This window comes from Leucoraja erinacea, unplaced genomic scaffold (genome assembly GCF_028641065.1).
Source record: "Leucoraja erinacea ecotype New England unplaced genomic scaffold, Leri_hhj_1 Leri_1000S, whole genome shotgun sequence".
Lineage (NCBI taxonomy): Eukaryota > Metazoa > Chordata > Chondrichthyes > Rajiformes > Rajidae > Leucoraja > Leucoraja erinaceus.
The window spans coordinates 52737-59583 of record NW_026575232.1 but is presented as its reverse complement, the minus strand read 5'-3'; positions in this window follow the sequence as shown (position 1 = coordinate 59583).

The following is a 6847-nucleotide window of genomic DNA, read 5'->3' as shown; positions in this document are numbered from 1 at the left end:
AAACCGTTAACCCCTCTGTGGCCACATTGGGGGTGCCTCTTTTGGCTTTGCCCTTCCTTTCACATCTTTCCCCCTCACTTGTGTTGTCTGGTTTTTTTCTGTACCCTACGTGCGGGGCCCCCCCCCCCCTGACCACCTCCAATCCCCCCCACCCCCCCCCCCCGCTTTTTGATTTACCATATTTTCCTCCCTCACCCTCCCCGCTTTGGTTTTTGTTGTTTTCTTTTTTTGGTGGTGGTGTACCAGTGACTAGGGAATGCTGCGAACGTTTTTGGAGCATTTAGGTGACGAGCGAGCGTTATGAGCGAGATAGAGCTACCGTGCGCGATGTAGACATCTATAGCGATAATTTTTGATGCTCGAGAGTCTAATTCTAATAGGGGGGTCAAGTTTGACGTGAGATCGATAACTTCATAAGAGAGAGCATGAGAGAGGTCGAGAGAGCGATTGGAGAGGGCGGGGCGAGAGACGGAGGTATTACCGTTTCGGAAATTTAGGGGAAAGAGAGAGATAGAGACAAGGAGAGCTAGAGACTAGGGGAGAGCGATATTTTTGTGATAGGGTATAGAGAAGAAGGATCGAGAGCTAGACGGGAGAGAGAGAATGTGGGAGAGAGACGGAATGGGAGATGAGAAGAAGGAGAGGGAGAGAGCAGAACTGTGGGAAGGAGAGAGAGAATGAGAGAGGGGGAGATAGGGGAACGTGGAGTCGAGGTAGAGACGAGGGAATATGAGAACGTTAGGCGATTTGGAAGGGGAAGAGAGAGAGGACTGTGAGAGTAGATAGAGGTGCTAAGAAAATGTTATAAGGCAGAGATATAGACTGATAGAGAGCCATGTGAGAGGGGAGAGTGAGGAGGGAATGTGGAAGGAGAGCATGAGAGAGAGAATGTTTGGAGATAGCGAGGGAAATGGAATGGGGGGAGAGAGGAGAGAGATAATGGTTAAAGGAGCGGGATCGAAGAGAGAGCGAAATGTTAGAGTGAGAGAGGACTTAGGTAATTTGGGCGAGGTAGAGAACTCTATCGCGAGAGAAGACGCGAGAGAATAGAGAGAGAGAGAAGGAGAGAGAGAGAGAGAGAGAGAGAGGGGGGGAGTTGAGTTGAGTTTATCTTATCTGGGTCTAGTTTAGAGATACAGGGCCCCAAACTAGGCCCCAAAAGTCGGCCATCTTGAACTAGGCCCCAAACTCTCTCCCGGCTTCAACTATTCCCTTTTGACTTCAGAGATACAGGCCCTTCCCCACCCAGTCCGTGCTAGCCCGACCAGCAATCACACCCGCACACACACTAGTGTAGACGGGGCATGTTGGTCGGGGTGGGACTAGTGTCGACGGGGCATGTTGGTCGGGGTGGGACTAGTGTAGATGGGGCATGTTGGTCGGGGTGGGAGGATTAGTTGTAAACGGGGCATGTTGGTCGGCGGGTGGGACTAGTGTAGACGGGGGCATGTTGGTCGGGGTGGGACTAGTGTTAGACCGGGGCATGTTCGGGTAGGGGGTGGGACTAGTGTGGTAGACTGGGGGGGGCGGATGATGTTGGTCGGGGTGGGAATGGTGTAGACGGGGCATGTTGGTCGGGGGGGGGATAGTGTAGAAGGGGAGATGGTGGCGGGGAGTAGGACTAGTGTAGACGGGGCATGTTGTCCGGGGTTGGGTGGGACTAGTGTAAGACGGGGCAGTTGTTGGTGAGGCGGATATGGCTGGGCTGTAAAGGGCCAACGTTTGTTGCCGTGAGGACTACTCTGGAACGATATTTCTCCTCCGGGCCTTTGTTGCCATGCGTGATCCGCTCCTCCCCTCTACCACTCCCCCCTGGGCCTCTCCTATCCTCTCTTTCTAATCTCTCATCCCCTCTCCTTCTCCGCTCCTCTCCTCTCTCCTCCATCCCCTCTCCGTCTACTCTCCTCGTCCTCCCTCTCTCCCCCCTCTCTTTCCTCTCCTCCCTTCTCCTCTCCTCTCTCCTCCCTCATCCCCTCTCCTCCCTTCCTCCCTCTTTCTCATCCCCTCTCCTGCCTCCCCTCCTCTCCTTCTCCTCTCCTCTTCCTCTCCTCCCCTCTCCTCTCCTCCTCGCTCCTCACCTCTCCTCTCCTCTCCTCCCCTTTCTCCCCCTTCCCCCCCTCTCCTCATCTCCCCACCATCTCCGCCCCTTTTTTCTATCCCTCTCCCTCCTCCTCTCCTCCCTCTCCTTCTCCTCTCCTCGCCCTGCCTCTCCCTCCCTCTCTCTCCTCCGCTCTCCCCTTTTCTCCCTCCACTCTCTCTTCTCCATCGCCTCTCCTTTCTCCTCACTCCCCCCTTCTCTCCGTCCTCTCTTTCCTCTCCTCTCCCTTCTCCTAGCCCTCCTCTCCTCTCCTCATCTTCTCTCCATCCCCTCTATCTCCATCCGTCTCCTCGCATCATCTCCTCTCATCTTCCATCTCCTCTCCTCTCTTCTCATCTGTCTCCCTCCGTCCCAAATCTCCTCCATCCTCTCCCACCAGCCTCTCCCTTCTCCAATCTCCTCAATCCCCCCTCTATCTTCTCCACTACCTCTCTCTCCCTCCTTCATCTTCTCCATCTCCCTCCATGCCATCCATTCTCCTCTCAAAATCCTTCTCCTATCTCTCCCTCTCCTCCAAATCTCCTCCCATCTCCTTCCCCTCCCTCTCCATCTCCTCCAATCTCTTCTCCTCTCCTCCCCATCTCCTCCCATCCTTTCTCTTCTCATTCCTCCCATCTTCTCAGTCTCCTCCCATCTTTTCTCATCTCCTTCTTTCTCTCTCCTTTCATCTCCAATCTCCTCCAATCTCCTCCCAGCCATCCCAGCCCTCCAATATCTCCCATCTCCTCCTCTTCTTACTCAAATCTCTCACATCTCCCTCTCCATCCTCCTCAAATCTCCTCCAATTTTCTCAAATCTTCTCCCATCTCCTCCAATCCCCTCCCATCTCCTCCAATCTTCTCCCCTCTTCTCAAATCTCCTCTCCCCTCTCCTCCAATTTCCTCCCCTCTTCTCCCATCTCCTCCCATCTCCTCAAATCTTCTCCAATTTTCTCCAAATTTCTGCCTCCAATCTCCTCCAGTCTTCTCAAATCTCCTCCAACCTCCTCAAAGCTCTCTGCCCACTTTTCCTCGCCGCCAAATCCCCTCCAAGTCTTCTCAAATCTCCTACAAACTTCTCCTATCCTCTCCAATCTTCTCAAATCGCCTCCATCTTCTCAAATCTGCTCCCATTTCCTCAAATCCCCTCCCATCTTCTCAATCCCCCCATCTTCTCAAAATCCCTCCCATCTCCTTCCAAATCCCCTCCCTCTCCTTCTCAAATCTCCTCCCATATTCTCAAATCCCCTCCCATCTTCTCCAATCTCCTCCCATCTCCTCAAAATCCACGCTCCAATCCCCTCATCTTCTCCCCATCTCCTCAATCGTCTTCCATCCTCCTCCCCTCTTCTCCCATCTTCCTCCCATTCCTCTCAATCTCCTCCCACCTCCCTTCCAATCTTCTCCCCTCTTCTCTCATTCTTCAAATCCCTCCTCCCCTCTATTCTCCAACCTTCTCCATCTCCTCCATCTCTCAAATCTCCTCATCTTCTCAAAATCTCCTCCCAATCTCCTCCAATCTACTCAACTCCCTCTCATCTTCTCAAATCTCCTCGATCTCCTCAAATTCTCCAATCTCCTCCAATCGGCCTCCAATTTCCTCAAATCTCCTCCTCCCATTCTCGCTCCAATGTTCCCCTCCATCCAACCTCCCCTCTCCTCCATCTCTTCAATCTTCTCCCATCTTCTCAAATCTCCTCCCATCTTCTCCAATTCTTCTCCCATCCTCCGCCTTTTCTCTCTCTCTATCTCCTCGAATCTTCTCAAATCCTCCCTCCTCTCAAATCATCTCCATCTCCTCAAATCTTCTCCAGCCTCTCCTCCCATCTTCTCCATCTTCCTCCAATCTTCTCAAAGCTCCCTCCCAAATTTTCTCAAATCTTCTCCTCGCTTCTCAATCTCCTCCAAGTTTCTCCAATCTTCTCCAATCTTCGCTCCAATTTTTCTCCATTCCTTCCTCCAATCTTCTCAATCTCCTCCAATTTTCTCAAATATCCTCCCCTTTCCTCATAATTTCTCTCATTCCCCCCTCTCTCCATTCTTCTCCAATCGTTCCTCAAATCTCCCTCCAACTCTCCTCAAATCTTCTCTCCATCTTCCCAATCTTCTCAATTTTCCTCCAATCCCTCCCAATTTCCTCCTCATCTTCTCAACTTCTCCCTCCCCTCTCGCTCCAATCTCCTCAAAATCTCCTCCCCTTTTCTCCAAATTCTCTCTCTCTCCTCTCCTCCCCTCCAATCCCTCCAATTTTCTCCCCCCTCCCTCCAATCTCCTCAACTCTCCTCTTCTCCTCCTCAATTTCTCTCATCTCCTCCAATCTTTCAAAACTCCTCCAATCTCCTCCCCTCCTCTCCAATCTCCTCAAATCTCCTTCCCATCTCGCTCCAATCTTCTCCATCTTCTCCAATCTCTCTCAAATCTCTCCATCGTCCTCTTCTCAAATCTCTTCCAAATCTCCTCCAATCTCCTCCAATCTCTCACAATCTTTACTCAATAGTCTTCTCCCATCTCTCAAATCTCCTCAGTCTTTCCCCTCACCTCCCATTCTCCAATCTCCTCCCATCTCTTCCACCATCTTCCTCCCTCGTCTCCCCATCTCCTCAAAATCTCCTTCCCATTTTCTAAAATCTCCTCCCATCTTCCCATCTCCTCGCATCTCTCCCGTCTTCTCAACTCTCCTCCCCCCTTTTCTCAATCTCCTCTCCATCTCCTCCAATTTCCTATCCTCTTCTCCCTCTCCTCCCATCTCCGCAAATCTCTCCAATCTCTCTCCAATCTTCTCCCTTCTCCTCTCCCCTCTCTCGCCTCTCCCTCTTCTCCCTCTCCTTCAATCCTCCTCTTCATCTCCTCTCATATTTCCTCCCTCCTTCTCTCCCTCCTTCATTCCTCAATCTTCTCAAATCTCCTACCATCTCCTCCCTCTCCCTCTCATCTTCTCCCATCCTCTCCCTCGCCTCCCCTCTTCTCCCCCTCTCTCCCATCTTCCCCTAAAATCTCCCTCCATCTCCTCCTCTCCTCCTCAAATTCCAGGCCTCATCTCCTCCCTCTCTCTCTCCGCCTCATCTCCTCTCCCATCTTCTCCTCTCCCTCTCCTCCATCTCCTCCCCTCTTCTCCCATCTTCTCAAATCTCCTCCAATCTTCTCCAATCTCCTCCCATCTTCTCCCGTCTTCTCAAATCTCCTCCCATCTTCTCCCCTCTCCTCCAATTTTCTCAAATCTTCTCCAATCTTCTCCAATCTCCTCCCCTCTCCTCTCATATTTTCTCATCTCCTTTCATCTCTCATCTTCCCCCATCTCCTCAAATCTTCTCCCATCTTTCTCAAATCTCCTCCACTCTCCTTCCTTCTCCTCACTGTCTCCTCCCCTTTCTCAAATCTCCTCTCCATCCCTCCCTCCCATCTCTCCCCTCATCTCCTCAAATCTCCTCCAATCTCCTCCACCTCCATCTTCTCCCGCTCTCCTATCTCCTCCCCCCTCTTCTCCCATCTTCTCAAACTCTCATCAAATCTTCCTCCAATCTCTTCTCCCATCTTTCCAAATCTCCTCCCACTTCTCCCTTATCTCCTCCCTTCTCCTCTCTCATCTTCTCTATCCTCATTCCTCTCCTCCAAATCTCCTCCTCCCAAATTCTCCTCTCCCTCTCCTCCCCATCCCTCCAATCCTCACATCTTTTCCCCTCTCCTCCAATCTACCTCCTCTCATCTTCTCTTCTCATCCTCCCACTCTCTCCTCCCATCTTCTTCAAATCCCTCCCCTCTCCCCCAAATATTCTCCCAAATCTCCACCATCTCCTCCCATCTTCTCCAAATCTCCTCTCCACTTTCTCAAATATTCTCCCATCTCCTCAAATCTTTCTCAAATCTCCTGCCAATCTCCTCCCATCTCCTCCCCTCTTCTCACAATCTTCTCAAATCTCCTCCAATCTCCTCCCATCTTGTCCCGTCTCCTCCAATCTCCTCCCATCTTCTCCCCTCTCCTCCAATTTTCTCAAATCTTCTCCAATCTTCTCCAATCTGCCTCCCCTCTCCTCCTAATCCATTCTTCCTCTTCTCATCTCCTCTTCAATGTTCTCATCATCCCCCATCCTCGATTTCCCCTCTTCTCCCTCCCATTCTCCAACTCCTTCTCCCATCTCCTCCCATCTTCTCATCTTCTCCAATCCCTCTTCTCAAATCTCCTCCCATCTCTTCTCCTTCTCAAATTTCTCCAATCTCTCCCCTCCCTCCTCAATCTCCTCCCATCTCTTCCTCTCCTCCTCCCATCTCCTCCCTCTTCTCCACATCTTCTCCAATCTCCTCTCCCTCTCCTCCTCTCTCCAATTTCTCTAATCTCCCCTCCTCTTCCTCCAATCTTCTCAAATCTCCTCCCATCTTCTCATCTCCTCCCCTCTCAACTCCTCCCATCTCCTCAAAATCTCCTCCTCTCCCATCTCCTCCAATCCTCTCTTCTCCCAATCTCCTCAAATCTTCTCCCATCTTCTCCCATCTCCTCAAAATCTCATCTCCAATCCCCTCCCATCTCCCCATCCTCTTCTCATCTCTCTCCTCATCTCCAATCTCTATCTCTCCTCAAATCTCCTCCCTCTCCTCCCCTCTCATCAAATCTCCTCCCTCCTCAAATCTTCTCAAAATTCTTCTCAAATCTCCTCAAATCTCCCCCCCATCTCCCTCCAATCTTCTCCATCTCCTCCAATCTCTCCAAATCTTTCTCTCATCTCTCAAATCCTCTCTTCTCTCATCTCAATCCTCAAATCTTCTCCCATCTCCTCCC